Source organism: Chiloscyllium plagiosum, unplaced genomic scaffold (genome assembly GCF_037043375.1).
Source record: "Chiloscyllium plagiosum isolate Xiang-an unplaced genomic scaffold, Cpla_swu_hap1 HiC_scaffold_20, whole genome shotgun sequence".
NCBI classification, from domain to species: Eukaryota; Metazoa; Chordata; class Chondrichthyes; order Orectolobiformes; family Hemiscylliidae; genus Chiloscyllium; species Chiloscyllium plagiosum.
The window spans coordinates 36,823,763-36,845,775 of NW_028270158.1; positions in this window are offsets into that span (position 1 = coordinate 36,823,763).

The following is a 22,013-nucleotide window of genomic DNA, read 5'->3' on the forward strand; positions in this document are numbered from 1 at the left end:
TTGTTGTTTGTCGATATATTTATCTTGTAGTTTGCTTTTCAGAATGCTGTAGATCATTCTTCCATGTGTGCTGATTCCAGGCTTTTCTTCACAGCAGCCTCCATATGCTGCTGTTTAATATTTAATCAGATCCACCTCAACTGATGTATTGTTGGCCTCATTAGATAATTAATGGTTGCACGTTTCTCATTTGCTTCAGTTGATACAACTGCAGCCAGTAATTAGAGCAGGAGTTTATTAGTTGCACTGACTTAGTTTATTTGCGAAGTGCTCCCTTGATTGAAACCACTGGGAACGTGGAATGTGAAAGACGTGTTTTTTTTCTATTTTAATGGAGCTGTTTTGTTTACATTTTACTACAGTATGCAACACCAGACATTCTGGTAGTTCTGGGAACAGTTGGTGGTGTAGATTTGACTTTTATAATTTAAAAGATAATTGGGTAATTCAAGGAATAATGCTTCTAGGTTATATTCAGTAAACTTTGTAAGAGCAGCGGGTAGAATATTTTCATCTGGTGTGAGTCCCTAATGCTATAATTACAACTCATCATGGCAGATGTAAAGGGTATCCAGCAAACAGTTAGTTTAACTCATTAGAGCTTTTTATATTTGCACAGAACACCACAGATTATGCAACCGATTAGTAAGGTTCACCTTACACACAGACACTAAAGCAAGGGATAATCCTTGCTTTGTATTTGAGATTTTCTAAAGTAAACTATTTTATGTAATTGGAGATACAGGCTTTCATGCACAGTCAGTCTAATTTGATATGTTGATTAGATGGTAAACATTTGTTCCCTACATATGAAACAGAACATGCATATTTATAATACTATCTATTATTTAAGTTATTAATATTTTAAATGTTTTACATTTTGGTGTGAAGTTGCATTTGACAAATAGATGCCCTGAAAATAAATAGGTTCATGGGCACATTTGTCCATGTGCATTGTACATAAAATAATATTTGTATCTTCATTTATGTCTGCCTGATGACAGATTTGTTCAGGTTCTTAAACCATGAAGTTTTGGCAATAATGTTTAATCTTTTCATTTCCTTGGTGGAACACAACACACATGAATCACTTAATTAGCTTCAGCAATATTTTCTTAAAAAGTCACTTCTAATGAAGACCATCAGTCTGCAAGTGTAAGATTAATCACCATCCTAATGTAACTTGTGATTGATAATGCTTTGCCAAATTTCAATCACAGAAATTAAATTCCTGTTCATTTGTTCTCTGTTGCGTATAATTGGTATTCACTAAAGCTGTGAATCCCAGAGAGGGATTCTGAGTTCTCAGATATTTAACAAAAGCACTGCATCTGGATAATACTTTGGTGTATTCTTCTTAGCATCTTAACTAATTTCTTACAATAGGATTATGCCCTCTTCTAATTATGGCAATCTCTGACCAACTTCAACAATCAGTTCTGAGGAAGGGTCACTGGACCTGAATCATTTAACTCTCGTTTTCCTCCAAAGATGTTGTCAGACCTGATGAGTCTTTCTAGCAATTTCTGTTCTTGAACAGGCATCCCCTAGATGTGACTCACCAGATCTCTGACAGTTGTGTTTGTAGCTCCTTGAATGATGATACACAGTTCCCCTGACTGCTATCGCTTGGCTTACAGAACAAAGTGGCCAAGCAGAGGATGATAGCTAAGTTCAGTACCAATGAGGAAGGCCTCAACCAGGACCATTGGTTCATGTCACATTACAGCTGACCCAACTACACTATTTTCTCTCTCTCTCACACACACACACACACACACATACACACACACATACCCACACACATACACCCACACTCTTACATACTCTCACAATGCAGATTCTCTCTCATACACACTCTCTCTCATACACACACACATACACCCCCCCCCCCCCCCCCCCCCCACACTCATCTCACAGGCTTATACTCCATCACACTCATACACACACTTTACCAAGCTTTCACACATGCAAACACACACACTCTCACATGCACACACACACTCTCACATGCAGACACTCACTGTCTCTCTCTCTCTCATGCATGCGCACACCCATATAAGTCTATGGGGTGAATTTGTATTTGTAGAATTATATTTGCAGATACATTCTATTTTGCTCAAAAAATGCAGAACCTGTAAGCAGTCAATGCAGGCCATCAATCCATGCAATATTTTGTAAATTCCACTTTGGAAATAAAACCAGTCTGACTCAAGATTGGGATTCAGACAGACTCTAACTTCACACTTCTGAGCTGAGACGTCACCTTTTTTTTTAATATAAAACCTTAATTTATCTTGAAAATGTAATTTAAAAGAAGTTCTGGGATTTACATATTAATGAACTGAAACCTGCAACCCACACTAAAAAATGAAAGACTTAACAACAATCTGGGTTTGTTCAATATATTGTATCAGTTGCATGACATTATAATCTTTTGCTATAAATCCTGTGTTTTATGGCCCTGCTCCACAGCTACCTGTTGAAGAAGCAGTGCTCCGAAAGCTGGTGCTTCCAAATAAAGCTGTCGGACTGTAACCATGTGTTGTGTGATTTTGAACTTACAGAACTGATTAGCCGATCCTGCAGAGCTGAGTAGTATGACAGATCGCCTGAATTTGAAAGGTCCAAATGGACAACTGACTGCAGCAAAGTCCCTGGATAGTGTGCAGACTGTACCTGTGACTGTTGTTACCAAGACCACCTGACCACACCCCTTTCCTTGAGTGGACTGAGGACTAGCCCCCACCGAATTTCCAATTTGACCATTTGGTCGCATAAATATGCAGGCATGGTTGCTGCGCATGCAGCTGGCAAGAACTGTCTATGTTAGATTGACGTCTCATAAGGATGACCCCCACCCCCCATCCACCCCACCCGCCCCACTACTCAAAAGAGCAACTCAAAGTGGAGGTAAGCTGGCCAATTTCTGAAGTAGCAGCATATTAACAGGTGTGGCATGGCAAGACATGGATATTATGTGCATGCGGATAAGTGACCGAGCGCGATGAGAGCAAGTAAGCAGCCCTGAGACACAACCTGATCTAATCCTTGAGCTGGCTGTCTGTCTTTGTGTGTGAAGAACCCCAAATGCTGCATTTCGACATTAGTTGCCCTGCAATGTGAGTATGTACTTCATTTGTGGCCTGCCAGTATACTCGAGAGGTACCATGATGGTAGATGTTGGATGCCAATGTTCATGGGCGAGAGGTGTGTGGAGCTGTTACCTGTGGTTTTATACCCTAAGATGCTGTTTTATCATAAGTGAATGAAGTGGCGAGCTGAAGTTAGCAGATACACGCTCTTGTTTCCATGCCATGCTTTATTGACAAATTAGATGAAGAGAAACCTGAATGTTAAGAACATAGAACATTATAGCACAGTACAGGCCCTTTGGCCCTTAATGAGGCAAGTTTTGCAGTCAACATGGCATGTAACAAATAATGATTGGCATCCTCCAACCGGCTAGTGAGAATCTCGCTGCATCGTTTATACAAAGTATAAAGATAGCACGGGTTGCTCTCGACATTGAGATGGTCTGATTCTGTCAGACCTCTCAGCTTGGCTCACATCATCCAGACCCTGACAAGATTCCACTGCAATAATCACTGTGTGCCTTTCCATTAGCCTCTGTGAGCGCTGTCCTTTAGCCATTGCGAGTGCCTATCCATTAGCCACTGTGTGTGCGTATCCATTCTCACTCATCTTGGTCACCTGCCACTCAACCAGTTTCTGAGCCAGGTCAATAATCTGCCCTCACTTTCATGAGCTGCAAACTATTTTAACAGTTGCATATGAACAACTTTATCAAATACTTTTGAGAAACTTCAACAAATAATGTTCCCTTGTCCACTACGTTAGTCACCTGCTCAAAAAATCCAATCTAACAGGTATGAGACAACCTTTACAAATCCATTCTGGCTGTCTCTTGTTCAGGAATTAAATGAAGGTAAGATACAGTGCAGTCATGACAACAAAATAAAATAACATGAAAGGGCTGAGTGGTTTACTCCAGTGAGTACTCAAAATAAACACAAAATTATATAGATTTACTGAAATTGATTAGGAGTTCAGGAACATATGTTTAATTTATATGAGAGAAAAACTGTTTGGCAACTGCTCAACAATTTCCTTTGCACACTCACATGTGAAAATGTTTTGTTTTCAACATTGAAAAGGGTGAGTATTGTAGAGTAAAGAAGTTTGAATTATCTAAACAAGTTTCTCAAAAGAGTAAATGTTGCATTGTTTATTTAAATACAACAGCATATTCTGATGCTTCCAAATGACATTTTTCCTCATCACTTCCTACCTAATCTTTACTATCCCATGAGACAAGGCAACAGAGAATGGGAGAGGGTAACAGTGAAGTGAGTGTTTAAGACCTCAACATTAATTTCCCCTCTTTTTAGAGTCTGATAGATGATCCCATTTTTCTAATACTCTTTGATTTACTGCAACGATATTGCCATTGGGCCATTGCTGCTCAGGAATTCTAGTCTGGAGAATCATCAATCACATTCTGCAATCACTGTTATAAAGATAGATTGCAGTGAAAATTTGATTTAATCTTGGAGCTGACGAATCTTTCAGAAGAATTATATTATTTCTCGACCAAAAATAATTCAGCTATAAGTTAAACAAATATTTTTGCATTCTCCTCATTGGCTGTCCCATTTGGAAACATGTTTTGCTGAACTGCTTTGCTCTCAGAATTGAGTCCCATTGCTGAATCCTTCAGCAGCTGTACAGCATGGAGGTTCAACTGAAAATGTTAAATGTAATCTATGATATATATATATATATGTTTTATAGAGTTCAGAGGGGGAAAAAACAATAAAAATAGGCCTTCAAAATAACTATCGGAGAATATGTTGTCAGACAGTAAACAAATCTAGTCATATAGACCAGAAAAGAGAACAAATTTGAAATATCACACTGTTCTGTGGGGAGACCTCTGATGATTTAATATTTTGCTTTTCAAGTATGAACTTAATGAGATCCTTAAACACTTAACATTAGGACTTGATTTTCCCTGATTAGAATTAGAATAGTTAGATAGTTGCTTTTGACCAACAGGGCCACAACAGGCCGAAGAACTTTTTTCTGTGCTGCATGTCTCTGTGGACTGTGATTAGAAAATGAACAGGTTCTGATGTGACTAAGATGGTCTCATGCTACAAGATAGCTTTAGCCTGCCCCTCCCACCATCTTGGTAAAAGAATTGAAGCTAGTGCTAGGATGGACCGCTGGACACATTTTAGTCAGCGAGTGACAATCTTAATTGCCAGCTAATCCTTATTAAAGTTGCTGCACATGAATTTGGTGGCTAGCACTGCAGCTATTTCTCTTTCTCAACTTAAAAAAAAACTGTTTAGAAGGAAATACTTGGCGATATCATTTTTAAACATTACGTAAAGAGATAGTCATCATTTGTTGCAGAAGGTTTAAAGACAACTTTGGAAACACATGGGAAAAGTTACTGGGACACTTTGTCAAGACTGCACTGATACTTGAGCAGCAGTTTGCTGGAATTTGTCTGAGCACTTTATCTGAAAGAATGAAGTGCTTTCCTACTCTAATGTATTGGACAATTACTGACGCATCGTGAGTAAGGGAGCACTTTGCCCTGGGCATCTTGCTGGGGAATGTCCTCTTGATCTGGATGAGAAATGGGACAAAGGCAGGAGGCCAAGAAAAACAGCGCTATCTGCAGCAGGAGCAAGAGACAGGAGTGACAGGAAGGTTCAGTGACATTCTTCCTTCCCTGCGAGATGTGTATTCCTCCTATTCTGGACCTCTCCACGACACTCATAAAATCCCGACAGTGCAGATGGAGGCCACTTAGCCCATCGAGTCTGCACCAAACCTCCAAATAGCATCCCACCCAATCGCTGTAACCTCACATTTACCATAGTTAACTCCTCTAGCCTGCTCACTACAAGGCAATTTAGGGCTTTACATGGCCAATCCATCTTAACCTGCATTTCTTTTGGACTGTGGGAGGAAACCAGAGCTCCTGGAGGAAACCCACACAGACACGGGGAGAATCTGCAAACTCCACATAGGCAGTCACCTGAAGATGGAATGGAACCCAGGTCCCAGTCACTGTGAAGAAGGACTGTGCCACCGTTCAACCCTCAATTAGGACCTTCTCCAGTAGTACCTCATATCTAAGAAGCTGTGTACACTCTCAAATGGAACTTGAATGTTCCAGAATGTACCACACTGTGCCTGAGAGATTTCACTCCATCTTCAGTGGACTTGTGTGCGAGGAGCCCATTTACATTGTTCCAGGAAAATAGTATGTAATCTGCTTTTGAGTGCAGGGTTTTGGTTTAGCCTGGTTAGTTCTAATTAAGGTGTTTAGCAGTTGGGATCAAAATTATATGCTAACTCACCTTTCCAAACTGACCAATCTTAATAGCAGTGCACACATTAGAGCACAGTTTTAGCATAGACCAAAATAACCTCACTAACATAAAATAGGGAAAGCTAAGAAAGTTGCACACTCAAAGAAAGTAATTGGTTCTTTTAATGTTTTAGGTTACATATATAATTCCTGTAGAACAGATGGAAATACTGTTTTATTGGTAATTGTTATGAAGGCTGCTGCAGGAGGACAGAACTTACTTTGTTTGATGATGAATCCAAAAAAAACCTTAAGTTTGAGCGTGCTGTCATCTGGCAACACGGGAGTTAATATATTAATATTTCTGACATGTATATTCTTAACAAGGTTTTTGATTGGGTAAGTTTCAGGGTGGACGTGACTGACCAGGGTGGATAGCAATCTTGTAAGTCCATACCGATCTGAGATGCAGGTCGTTTTACCTCCATTACAATAACCCGAGATTGTGTCCAACCTACATTCTTTGGGAATGATGGAGAGGCTGATGCATAGGAAGGAAAATTGTATAGCAGGACCAGAGGCTCATGCAATTGGTGCCCGGTAGTTAGATAGGTGTTGTGCAGACAGTCCTGGTAACAGGGGTTTGAGTGCACGTGAGGGTGTGGTGGTGGTTGGTGGGAGGCAGAGGGCAGGGGTTGTGAATGAAGGCTGGGAATGTAGATGCCCAAGGGTTTCCCATGGGACTAACTAAAGGAGTGTACAGCCTGAGATAATGAGATGTACTCAATTCCTCAGCCCTCTGCTGGCTTTTAGCAAGCCACAGCACATCAGAAAGAGTAAAGAGAGATACAAAGTGACACAAAATTCAAGGCCTGCTCTGATTTTAACCTCCCCATGCTCTATTCTCATTCACACCATGGCTACAGGTTATTTGTGCAACTACTCCCCTCCCCACCCAACCTTGATGGTTGTCAAGCAGATTTTGGATAGCATTGTCACACAGCAGACTCTACTTTTTACTATTATGTTGAAAATTGGAAAGGGAAGGAATCACTGTTTTAAAAATATCTTTTAATTATCCAGTGTATAAAGTATGTTTTTGTAAAATACATACAACAATAACAAACATATGAGTAAGGAGCAGGAGTCAGCTATTTCTGCTTTGTCATTCAGTTGATCTGATGGTAACCTCAATCCTCATTCTGGTCTATCCCTGATAACCTTTCATTTGTATTCACTTATCCCTTCACCTAATTTGCTAGTTTCCTTCAGCTGACTTTGGTTTACTATTTGTTTAAGTTCAAAACATTATGTTAAGTTTTAAGTTTCAAATACCACTTTAAATTTTGAAATTTTGAATACACTCATCCTCTCTCACTCAAATTGAATGTAAAATCCAATCAGACTGTGATTAGTGTTCCATCGGGGTGCCCTAGCTGTGAATTCATGAATTAATCATATCTCATTGCACAATTTCATGTTTAGCATAGTTTGGTGTCTGGAGAGAATCCAGAACATACTGTTCAAAGAAACTATTCCAAAAACATACTGTGAACCCATCATCTAACCTGCTTTTCTAAGCCAGTCTAATTTGTGAAGTCTATATGTAGGTTCAAATCCTCTATGACCATTGCCAAACTTTTCTGACAACCTCTCACTACGTTTTCCTTTATATTTGATCTTTCTTTTTGCCTACTGTTGTGGGCTTGTACACTATTTCCAAATTGACTTCTTGCCATTATTATTGCTAATCTCCATCCAAACCACTTCGGCGGCCTGGTTATCTGAATTTGGTTGCCCCTCTCTTTTCAAGCCCCAAACTGTGCCAACCTGCAGCTATGTATTCTGCAATGGCTGTGATTATACTTAGTTATTTCAAATGCTGTGTGCATTCAGAAACAGAGTCGTGGGCAGCACTGTGTCCCAGTGGTTAGCACTGGTGCCTTACAGCACCAAAGACTTGGGTTCGACTCCAGCCCTGGGCAACTGCCTGTGTGGCTTACACATTCTCCCTGTGTCTGTGTGGGTTACCTCCAGGTGCTCCGGTTTCCTGCCACAGTCTAAAAATGTGCAGATTAGGTAAATTTGGTAAATTTTCAATAGTGTCCAGGGACATGCAGTTTAGATGGATTAGACATGAAAAAGCAGGGTTACAAGGATAGGGTGGGGGGGATGGATCTGGGTATGGACTTGATAGGCTGAATGGCCTGCTTTCATACTGTAGGGATTTTTTGACTTAATTTCATTTTTAAAATTATTTTTGCAGCTTACCCTTAGACTTGTGTTTTTCATTCCTTCCTGTCACAGTTTCGTTTAGCATTTCCCATGTAAACATCTTTATCACTTTGTTTGATTTACCACATCCAATTTGATCTCATGTCCCCAGCAATTAATGTTAAATCCTCCCTACTTTCCTCGATGCTCGATCATCAGTTCAGCTGTACATACACTCAATGGCATGAATCCCAGTTTATCACTATTGCTGCCAGTGCCACGTGAACTGGAATCTGCCTCTCCCTCACTAGTCTTTGAGCCATGCATTTGTTCCTCTATTCTTTTTTGCACTGTCTTATTGATACTTACATGGACAATAACAATCTTCCCATTAGTATTGTAAGTACCTGTCCAGCCCTGAGCAGATGTCCTGAAACCTTGCACCAGACAGTAACACAGCCACCTGAACTCTCGCTCTTTGCTTCAGATAACCATGTCAATGCTCCTCACTGTACCATATCCTGCTAACACTGTGTTCCTTTTTGTTCCCTCCACTTGAATAGTTTCCTGTAGCATGTGCCATGTTCAGTTAATTCATCTGCCTGGAGTCCTCATTCTCATCCAAACAAGCTGAAATAATCAAAGTCCTCTTGTAAAATTGGAAAGGTTGAGGTTCCTTGGCTTCTGTCCCATTGGTCCCCTTACTTGCCTCACTTGTCGTCACACCCATTTGTCCCTGACTATCCTAATGAGTGTGACTGCCTCCTGGTACAATCTATCCAGGTAACATGTGACTTGTTCTGGATTACACTGGCACTGAAGAGTTACTATACACTTCAGCCACAACACATCACCTGCCCTGCCATCTTTGATGTGTTTTAATTAACTGTTTTCTTATTTTATTCAATTGCTTATTTCCCTTTTATGTTTATATTATTGATTTCATCAGCAGTTCCCATATTACTTTGAACATTAGGAAGAAAATACATTTTAACCACTTACTAGACACTCATCAAACTCCCCTGTAGTGGAATGACAGCCAATGCTTGGACGGTAAGTAAGAAAACACAAGGAAGTAACTCGTCCCTTTCCCCCAACTCCTGCAGCTGCCAGCACACTGCTGAATGCTGCTCTCAGTGATAGGGCACGCTGCGATCTCTGGCCTTATTGCTATTTTATACCCATAACCTGAACTCTGACTACAAAAGAAATATAGCCATATGTGACTCCAAATCAAGTCATCCAGAATATCAAAATGAGGAACTAAGTTAATTGGCTTTATATTCTCCCCATTTTAGGGGAATAAAATGTGATTGTATTGAAAAATGCATCATTCTAAAAGGATTTGAGAGAAAAGTGTACAAATAGAAGCAAAATGAGACAGACGGAGAAAGAAACGAAAGAGCTTGGAAAATGGAAGCAGAATAGAGAAGAAGGAGATAGGTAGGAGAAAAGAAGTGACAAAGAGAGTACAATATGACAGCAGAGACAGAGAAAAGTGGTCAACTGACCATGTGTACTGCTACAGGGAAAATTCTGGTGTAAGATTAATTGATTTCAGTTTTAGGAACCATTATTCCATCTTCATTAAATACTGAGCCTTTATTCTTAAATGTAATATTCTTATCATTTTGGATAGTTTAATTTTTAGCTTCATACATCGTAGAATTAAAACTTCACACATTTGTTATATCAGGGCATGGCTCAGTCAGTAGCTAAATTGTTACCTAATCCATTTTAATAGCAAGTCCTCCTTGATACCACAGACCACCCTGATTTGGATCTACATCACCATTCCTTCACTGTTCCTAGGTCAAAATGCTGAAATATCCTCTATCACAGAGCCACAGCCATCCCTATAGATGTTATTGCAGTGGTTCAAAAAGGTAGCTTGCCATTATCTTCTTAAGAGCTAACAGAAATGGGCAATAAGTGCTGGTATAGCCAGCAATGTCCACATCCCATGAATGGATAAATAAAAGTGTATCCCACTGGGGAGAAATAACTGTTTTCCTTTTAAATCTTTCCTGTCTCAGGAACTCACCTTTAATTTAAATCCTCTCTCACTCTTTATTATTTAATATTATTTTAAAAAATGATTACTTATAGCTTGAAGTATGCACTGGGGTCTGAAGTGTAAATAAAAAAAAGACAAGCAAATTTGTAATTCACAGCTAACTACACATGATGATAAGAAATAGGAGCAGGAGTTAGATCAAATGGTCCTTTGTGTTTGTTCCAGTACTTATGAAGGTCATGACTCATCTTCAGCCTCTACTCCATTCTCCTGTCCAATCCCCAGATTCCTTGATTCCCTGAAAGACCAGAAATCTGTCTATCCCTTCCTTAAATATATTCAATGATGAAGCATCCATAACTGTCTGGGAAATGTTTCACAATCCTTACGGTGAAGAGATTTCTCCTCATCTCAGTCCTAAACGATTGACCACATATTCTGAGGCTGTGCCTCCTTGATCTAGATTCTCCAGCAAGGAGAATCAACCCCCTCAGTGTTTATCCTATCAAACACTTTAAGAGTCTTACATTTTTCCTTACCATCACCTTCTATTTCTCTAAGCTGTTGAGGATATGGAGCCAATTTAGTTCATCCATCAGCTCAGAATAATGCTCATACCTTGAGAGCCAATCTAATGTACCTTCACTGGACTGCCTTCAATACCTGCCTTCAATATCTTTCTGAAATATGGAAAACAAAATTGCATGCAGTTTCCAAGTATGGCCTCAACAAACACCTGTATAATGATAGTAAATATTTATACTTCAGGTCCCTTGCAATAAATGTGAGTATGCCTCATAGAATCCCTACAGTGTGGAAGCAGGCCATTTGGCCCATCAAGTTCACACCAATCCTCCAAAGTGCATCCCACTCAGACCTTGTCCCTACATTTCCCATGACTAATTCACCTAGTCTGCACACTATGGGGAATTTAGCATGGCCAATTCACCTAACCTACATATCTTTGGAAGGAAACCAGAGCATCCAGCAGAAACCCACACAAATATGGGGAGAACGTGCAAACTCCTCACAGTTAGCTGAGGGTGGAGTTGAACCCAGGTCCCTGGTGCTGTGAGGCAGCAGTGCTAACCACTGAGCTACTTCTGATTTGATGTTTGTTTCTGTGGGCTGACTTTCTGCATTTATTATATGAATGTAATGAAGTCTCTTTGAATATGATCACTTATTACTTTCTGATCTTTTAAAAAATGTGAAAAGTAGGCCTTGTCAATGAAGCCTTGTGAATGACCAACCGTTTTCCACATGAAACATGCCAATTAAAAGGATGTAAGCCGGCCTTTATTAATAGCTTCTCTGTTATAAAGTGCCACTTTGATTAGAATGGCTGATGCCCTAGCATTGGTCATTCATTACACCAGTTATGTGCAGTAAAGGGTTCTCCAATTCATTGCTATCAGATAAGTACAACAGTACCATGGAAGAGTTGATGATGAATTGAGCCATGAAGTGGGAATTCAGCTCAGCTGCTTCCCAATTTTCTCCTGTCTGTAGTGCACAATTTGCTTCATGTCCTGATAGCTAAATATTCCCTGAATGTGTGCATGTAGAAGAGTGTCTGGCAGGGATCTGAGGCTCCAAACTGCAGATGATGTTGGCCAAATGCATTTTAGTTGTCAGAGCAGGGATCTGAGTTATATGTTTCTACTCCTGCTGAAGAAAGAAGGGCTGCATTTCGCAGCAGCAGTAGTTGTCCAAGGTATAAGTTCTGAAGGGTCACTGCATCCAAAATGGTAACTCTGCTTTGCCTCCACAGATTATGCCAGACCTGTTGAGTTTTCCAACATTTTCTGTTTTCATTTCAGATTGCCAGCATCCACAATTCTCTAGATTTATTGTCTCAATCTGGATGTCTTATAGATTATTAGAGTGTTAGGTTTCGATGTAGTTCATTCTGTTATAATGTGCACTTTGGCAATGTGAATTTGCTGTAACGTGATTAACAAATTAGAGACGCTGTTTCTAAAACACAAACTTTTAAAATATGTGTTGGCTGTAACATAATTACAGCACCAACAATTTAAGCACAGTTTCTAAAGCGCGATTTTTCTACAACACAGTGTTGCACAAGAATGCAACCACTGCATTCCAGAAGAACTGACTGTACTTGAAGTGAAGCTCAATAATATTATTCATCTGCACCACTTCCACATCTTGCTCATTCTTGGTTGTCGACTTGTAAGTGACATTTTTTCTGTTATGTGATGAATGAGAAGAACTGAATTGAAGCTAAATAGTTGAGGGGCTTTGTAAAGAAGATCTGATTGTTTGCTGGACTGCTTTGTGTTGTGGAAATGGGAATGAGAAGATGGGAGGAGATGGTGATGAGTGCAAAATTGGCTTTTACACAAGGCTGTTGGATGGGTGTATTGGTGAAATCTAAGTCAACCACATAATCCCAAGCAGCAATGTGCACCACAGGTGGTCCTTTTCCTACATCATCTTCATCGTCCTCCTTCACCTCTTTATCTTCTTCCTCTTCCATAAAATCAACCAAAAAGTCACTCTGTTCTGAAATAAATGTTATGGGTTCAAGTCCGACTCTAGACTCTTAAGCAGAAACGTCAAGGCTGACACTCCAATGAAGTACTGAAGGAATGCTGCATTGTTAGACGTAAATAGTTTTTAGCTGAGATGACAAACCGAGCCCCCATTTGTCCTCTCAGTCACATGTGAAAACGGTTGTATGGCACAACTGCGAAGAAAAGAGGTGGCATCATAGTTAGCTATACTGCCTCAGAGTGTCAGGAACCCGGGTTCAATTCCTACTGTGGGTGCCTGTGCAAACATGACACAGACATTCTCCCCATGTCTCTGTGGGATTCCTCCCACATCCAAAGATGTGCACCATTAGGTGGATTGGCCATGCAAAATTGTGGATAGTGTCCAGTGAGATGCAGGCTAGATAGATTAGCCATGGGAAATGCACAGTTTTGGAATGGGGTAGGTCTGGGTGGCATACTCTTCGGAGGGTCAGCGCAGACCTGCGGGCTGACAGGTCTCATTCTGCACTGTAAGGATTCTATAGTTCTAAGAATATAAAGCTATTGCTGGTAGCCTGGCCAAATGTCTTCCCTCAATTAACATCACCAAACAGTTTATCTGCTGATGATCACATGGCTATTTATAGATTCTTATAGTGTGTGAATTGCCTGTGTTATTTCCTAAATCACTTTATCAGATATAAAGCACTTTGGAACATCTGGAGTCTCTGAAATGTCCAATATAAATGCAAGCTTTTCTTTCTGGGCAGCATGGTGGCTCAGTGGTTAACACTGCTGCCTCACAGCACCAGGGACTTGGGTTTGATTTCAGCCTTGGGCGACTCTGTGTGGAGTTTACACATTCTCTGCGCAGGTTTCCTCTGGCCACTCTGGTTTCCTTCCAAAATGCAAATATATGCAGGTTTGGTGAATCGGCCATGCTAAATTGTCCATAGTGTTCAGGGATGTATAGGTTAGGTGCATGAGTCAGGGACAAATGTAGGGGAATGTGTCTGGGTGGAATACTCTTTGGAGGGTCATTGTTGGGCTAAAGGGCCTGTTTCCTTTCCTCCTCAAGATTGAATCCATGTGACTGGATCACATTGTAGAAAGAACATCTCCCGTAACGTTTCTTCAGATCCAGGCTGATACTTACTAAAGGACGCCTCCAGATGATGGTATGAGGACTGAAGCACATCTTCAACATATTGATAGCTCGTTATACAAACATACTGATAGGATAGAAGAGGATTCCAAAGAAACCCACACCTCCAAATTTCAGCTGACACCTCTAGAGTTTGTAAGGTAAATTCTCATCGCATTGGAACAACAAACAGGTGGGAAATCAGTTGCATGTACTTCATGCCCATTGCCATATTTCATACCTATCATGCTATTCCAATCATTTAGCTTGTCTCCAACATCACTTTAGTTTTAATTTGTCCACCCTAGTCCAATACCAGCACCTCAACAACACGGCATAATTTTGTGCAGCATTTATTACATCATTCCTGCGGTCATCAGCCATGGTTTAATTTATGGACATCCCAGCAAGAAACAAAAACAGGCCACTTGGCCCTTCAAGCCTGCCCCACCATTCAGTAAGATCATGGCTGCTCAGGTTGTCACCTCAGCTCTACACTCCAACAAGTCTTCCTCATCTCTCGGCAGCCAGCTATTAACTCTTCTTCCAGCTTTGAAACCATCTGTCAAAACAATCGGGAATTAACGATGGCCACAAAACTGTTGTCGATTGTCAGAAAAGTTAATCTGCTTCACTAATATCCCTCAGGGAAGGAAACTGTCATCCTTACCTAGTCTGGCCTACATGGGATTGCAGACCCACGGCAATGTGGTTGACTCTTCGTTACCCTCTGGGCAATTAGGGATGGGCAATAGATGCTGACTGAGCCCATTGATCCCCACATCCAGTGAATGAATTTTTTTAAAATTAAAAACATTTGGGAGGATAGACTCCCACAGGATGCAAATTCCTGGAAAGCTTGCATTGGACCACACAGAGATCTTTTTGTATACATTGGACCACAAGCCTTTGTGGTCATGTATGTCCCTGCGTAATCTATGACTGCTTCATGCACCATTGTGGTTTATGATGCTATATCTCATGTGAATTCATCCAGAATCCTGAATTCAGTCTGACTGGCATTATTACAGGTGACTAGCATCATCATCAGCCCTAGGGGCAGTATAGTGGCTCAGTGGTTAGCACTGCTGCTTCACAGCACCAGGGACCTGGGTTCAATTCCCACCTTGGGTGACTGTCTGTGTGGAGTTTGCACATTCTCCCCGTTTCTGCATGGGTTTCCTCTCACAATCCAAAGATGTGTAGGTTAGGTAAATTGGATGTGTTAAATTGCCCATAGTGTTAGGTGCATTAGTCAAGGGTAAATGTAGGGGAATGGGTCTGTGTGCACTTGTTAGGCCGAAGGGTCTGTTTCCATGCTGTAGGGAACCTAATCTAGCAGAGAAGCTAATAGCCACACCTTTTGTTATACCTGTGGGATGCTGCAGTTGGCTTTGACACTCACTGCAAGGGATCCAGAAGCAAAGAAAGTGGAGACTTTGGCAGCCGCTGGTTAAGCAGGAGCATCGTGTCCATTTGGCAGAAGAAGTTGTTCCAAGGCAGAAATATCAGTAACCAGCTGAGACCCTAGTGTGTTGACACGTTGGAGATGTTTATCCTCTGCCTGTAGATCCTGTGTGTCAGATATAGCCACGTGCCAACTGCAGCTCACTGTTATCCCTTCTCTGCTGTAAAACTGCAAGACTGTCAATGGTCGACTGTGGCTGGTTCTACTGATTAGTTTTTAAAAAAATGTTTCAGCCATCTTTCTGAATTTTCACCTGCACCTCAGATCTAAAGGGATAGAGGGCTGAATTTTCCCAACCCTGGAGTGATATGGGCAATGCCAATGGAAAAATCAGGCGAGATCAGAAACTTGAGATTCTTTTTGCTGAGAAAAGTCTGATTCCCCACCTGAGGTTTCAATGGTAAAATGTAAATTGCACTCGTGAGCAGCAAGAGACCTATTTGGATGCATTTGCAACTCATTAGTACTGATTCTCACCTCATTTCTATGCAGTTTCCTACTGTCCCAGAGAGGAACTAGATGATGACAATTCCTGCTTACTCGTCTATGTCTCTATGTCAGACAGCAGTCCCCAGTCTCTCGGAGCACACTCTGTGCAACAACCACTTGCATTGCCTGCACGCTAAGATTGGCTTCGGACATGTACCAGCCTCACCGTATCATCACAGACAACTCCAGCCCATTTAGCATACGGTTCTCCATTTCAATACTGCACTTTGGAGCTCCCCAGCACATTTCATTGCATGGCTGTTGCCCGTGCACATTGTGTGCAGGAACAGATGGTCATCTCATGGAGAACAGTGCAGCTCCATGTCTCTTCACTTACTTTTTTTTTAGCAATCACTCAGTTTGTGCTTGTTTGGATGTTGCAGCATCTCTGCCTTGCCATTTTGTATTTTGCAGCCTTGTTCAGAACTGAAAGGCTCACAGTATTTTTATCTTGTTTAGTGCAGGCACAAATCCAGACAGTTTACCATGACTGTCAGCAATGATCAGTTAAAGTGCTGCTCATTCTGCTGAAAGGGCATCAATGCCACACCTACAGCAGGACAAACACACTGCATGGGCTTCAGCCAAATGGCCACATCTCAAAGTCTAACAGGAGTACTCCTTGATCAAGTCAAGCGGGGCAGTCAACAGGCGTAGGGTGCAACTACAGTCAGACCAGGGCAGTGTTCAATCTCAGTCCAGGGGCTTCAACACAGTCAGCCGCTTGGGATGGTCAGGGTCACTGCAATCCAGAAACTGAGATACGGTCAGTGCTGCACCTCCAATGCATCCAGTCATGAAATTACCAGCAAGTCAGTTAGAAAACTGCACTGAGATCAGTCAGGGGCTCTGCCACTCATCACTCAGGGACATCCTTCTATGTTAGTCAGAGGGGTGGAATATGATCAGTCTGGGGGTCAACTTCCTGAAAGTTAAAGTGGGGGAATATTATCAGTGGCTAGACTGTGATGGAGAGGCAGAATGTAAGGATACAGGAGGGATAATGATTGTTTTTGCTTGTTTTACTTGTTATTCCTGTTGCTCAATAAAAGATAATGTTGTCAAATATTTGAAGATCTTCCAACTTGGAGTGTTCCCACATTGAACAACAAGTTGACATTATTCTACACTGGGCATAATGGAAAGGTAGCACTCCTTCATACATGCTTCCAGCTTAGTATACTGGTAAGGGCAGGTTGTCTATGTAGCTTGATCTTTGGAGTTAATCTGACAGGTGATGATATAAAACAGTAATACAAATGTTCGCATTTCCAATGAAATGTAAGCCCGGCCAACTGAGAGGCCATTCTTTTTTGATTCCCCTCCCACATATATCATGAAGGGCTATTTATGGTTAAGAGTGCTTGACCTATACACAACTGAACTGGAAATATGGAACAGCTTGGAAATTGCAGACGCCCCAGTAATGAGTATTTCTGCACTGATGAAAGCACAACATGGTGCGCAGAAGGTGTGGTGTAAACGTCAAGAGGTGAACAGCTTTAAAATGCATTACAATCTCACTGGAGCTCATGGAGAGAGAAATGAAACTCCAGGAAATTGACACTGCTGTTTTTTTCTTAACATGCAGCCCACAGTCTAAGCAGCACTCATTTAGCATAATAGATGAGATAGATCCACATGTCAGATCACATCTCCAAAGAGCCTATCACATCTACATGAGTGTGCGTATTGTGAAGAAGCACTTTCCTGTAGCAGGTATGAATTCAGCTGCAAGTTCTCAGTACTTATTGCTTTATTTCCTTGTCATTTCTATTTCTCACCTTGCTTTCACTGGTCAGATCAAGGAAACCAAACTTAAATTCCAAACCCTGCATTATGATCACTCTCACTGAGTTTTGAAATTGACAACCCATTCTTAAAAAAAAACTCCACGTTGCCAGACATTGGCTGATGCTCTTTCAATTTTCTAGATTTTCATCTCCTATCCGAGTCCATAACCTCAACTCATTAATATTCCTCATTATGCCAATATTCAGCATTACTTTTTGTGGGTGGCTATGTGAAAAGAATTGAAGGGATATGGAAACAAGTGGATAAATGGGATTTAAAGTAGTAAGACTCTACATCCATGCAAGGATTATTTTTATGCTCAGTTGCTGTGATAACCTAATTACATAACGTGGTATCAAAGAAACTGTATCTCCATAACCATTGGTAGATGTGTATTTCTACAGAGAGAATTTACTCCCTTTATCATTCTTTGCTTGCTGTTGCAAACACAATTTTCAGTCAATCTGGTTAATTTGTCATTAATTGGTTGTGCCCTTTTTTTGAAAATCTCAAATGGAAATGTTAATGAAATAGGAATGAGAATCTAATTATATAGTACCTGGTGGAGAGCCCTAAACTACCAATTTTGTTGCTTCCTTAAGGAATTTCACTAGGTTTGCAGGTATAATTTATTATTCCTAAAATTTATTACACTATCCAGGGTAAAAGATTTATCAGTATCCTAGTTCCGCAGACAAGCTTTGATAGAATCCTGTAAAATATTCTCACTTACTGCCATTAAATTAATGGATCTGTACTGTCCAGTTGCATGTCCAGCTTACTTTCAAAATGTTACTCACTTTGTGCCTACATTAATGTTTGCAACGTCTCTGCCATGTTGTGACTTGCCTTACCTTTCTGTGCTTTATGACCTCAGCCAGAGCTTAAAGGCTACCAGTACTTGTGTCTTGATTTGTCTTTTAGTATGGACACAAAGCCAAGAAGCTTGTCAACTGATTAGCAGTGATCAGTTGTACATTTTCACATGGGCATGTTGCTGTATGGCACTGTGCGACACCAATCACACCCCTGCATTATGTGCCAGCAGCATATTCAGCAACACATTGCATGTGCAAATGGCCATGTCTGAATGTTCTGAGATGGGTCAATGCTAAGGATGTGTAAGCTGTGTAGCTTGGTTCTTAAATAGCAATAGATTTACAAATGAGCACTTGTATTTGCAATGATGTGTCAGCAGTGCTACTTCTGTACCATGAAAAGTGTTCGTTTTTGGGTGCCCTCCCACCATGTGGATAGTGAAGGGCTACTCCCAAATGGCAGCACTTGGTCACGTGAATGGCAGAGCCTTAAAGATAGTGCCAGTGTCATGGGTCCTGTGAGGTCCTGGCAGTGGCAAGTACTTCTCCCTCTGGTCAGAGGGAAGATAGGATGAATGGGGCACTGTAGAGGTATGGCATAAAGCTAATGAAATGAGTTTGGGAAAGGAATATGAGTAATCTCACTACGGCTCATGGAGAGAAATCCTGCATGAAACCTGCCAAAATTCTCACCTTCAAGTAAAATTCAGCTCCACATGTCAAAATACTGGTGTTGAAGAATTTTGACTGAAGGATTAAAACAAAACCCTTTGAGAAGACTTTGCTTCGCTTGCTCCACTCTTACACAATTTTCAAAAATCAAAGGCTCGGTGATACAGATTTTTGGGAAGTATTTTTGTACCATCTCATTTTTTATACGGTTGGTTCTGCTGTAACGCATGTTTCTTCAATGCGAATTGGCTTTAACGCAATTGGAGAATTTACACCGTTGTTTGTAGAGCACAAACTCTCCTTACCTGTATTAGCTCTAACATAACTCCAGTCTCATTAGTTTGAATGGTGCAGCTATTGCACAATTTTCTTATAACGCAAGATCACACAAGAACAGAAATATCATGTTGTATTAGAACCAACTGTATTCAAAACCTTATGTACAAATTAGTTTAGTTCTGTGAACAACCAGCATGTGTTATTTTTAGTGATACTTAAACTAAATATGGAATATTGTTTGTTTATGCAATGTAGACATCAACGTTAATCACTCTCATCCCACTGCTGAAATTCTACTTTTTCTTTTCCACATTTGAACTAAATTGTTTTAGTGCTTTTGGCAGAACTGAATATCTGTGAGCAGGTTATTGCTAAGTAAATACTGCTTGATAACACTGATAATTGCATACACAAAATTAATTTTGGGCAAGGGGAAGGAGCCATTATTAATGACATTATCCTTAATTAGTGTTTTACTTGTTGGTCAAGTCCTGCCCAGACAGAGAGAAAAGGGAAACTAGATATTCCAGAAATGGTGATTTTTTGGTAATGTTGGTGTAGTAATTGGAACAAGAGCAAGGTGAATGTCATTGATTATAGAAATCCTTGATTAGGGATAGTAATCTGGGCCAATCAGGGATTGCATATTCAGTGTGATTCACCTGCACCACCACCCCCCCCCCCCCACCCCCCCCCCCACCCCAATCACTACAATTGGTAAGTAAATCACAAATTACACACAAGGAGCAATTGTCCTGTCTCTGAACAGCAGATCTTGCATTTTCCCCCACCAGATATACATTGGGGACCAGTAAACTCAGTTGGCCATATGGCTGGAATGTGGTTCAAAATAATATCTACTGTGTGAATTTGGTTCCTGTCCCAGTTGAGGTTGACATGGGCTCTACCTCCCTCCATGACCCTGAGGTGGAAACCAATGACTTACCAGGAAAGTATCTCCAGGCAGATTACACATAGAAAACTCTGTTTCCCATGTATGAACTGTAGCCACTTCCAATCCAAAACCACAACAACCTGAATATATGGAACTTCTTTAACATAGCAAAATATCACAGGTGCATTATCAAACAAAATGTTGTGCTGAACCTAAGAAGGAAGTGACAAGATGAGGAACTTAAAGCTTGTTCAAAGGAGTAAAATATGTAGAGCAGGTATATAGAAGCAAGTTCCGCTCAGGTTCAAATGCATTATGCATTATCTGGTTCAGCTTCAAACAAAGGCGGCATATTAATGAGAACAAAAAAGGGATCTTGTTGACATTACCTGAAGGAACTCCTTCTGAAAAGTTCCCTGTAACAAACATATAAGTTTATAGTAACAACTCTGTGCCTAGTGACACCAATTTACCATATCAGAAGATCAGGCTAAAAACCATCTGAACTATTTAATATCCTATCCATTTTTCCTCCATGAATTCAAACACTTTGGCCTTTTTTTTGTACAATTGATCATTGCAGTGGAAGTTTCATAAATCTTTCTTTAATTGGTGTGCTTATGTGTTGGGTTATTCAGAAAAGCATATATTTATACTGTTCTATTTCAAATGGTGTTAATAAGCTTTGAATTTTTACTGAATAAGCCTGGGTTTATAATAAATCAATAATTGTTTTTAATTAAGGAAACATGATTGGTGGATTTCTATTTTGAAACAGATTTATAACTTGGCTATATTGATAACTGAATTATTTTATTTTAAACTCCTATTGTGTCGAGCAGAGTTGTGGGTTTACAGAGAAATAGTTTGATTTTTATTTCAGTTATGATAGTGGAACTGCAAAAGAAAATTGCCACTTAAAAGTCAAGTGACAGTCAATAACCAGGGGATTTGGACTCAAGGCACAGATTAAATACAGGTCAGTAGAATCAGAGGGGAGATGAGTTGTATTTTTTACTAAACAAATTGTCAAGACCTGGAATACACTGCTTGACTGGATACTGGAAACAGATTTATAGTTAACTTTTAAAGGAATTTAATAAATTAGTTGAAAAGGAAAACTTTTCAAAGTATGGTGAAAGATCAGGGGGTAGGATTAATTAGATTCGGTAACAAGATAGGTCTGCCAAAGTGGTGAGTTTGGGACCAGTTGTGTCCTTCTGTATCAAGTGATTCTAATAACATGTAATCTGTATTGAAATTGTTGCATTTCACTTGTTTAACAACAGTAGATTAGAAGCCAGTCAATCCTTGCTGAAGGTATTGATGGCGCGATTGTTCCAATTTCAAACTTTTGAAGAAAATAGTGA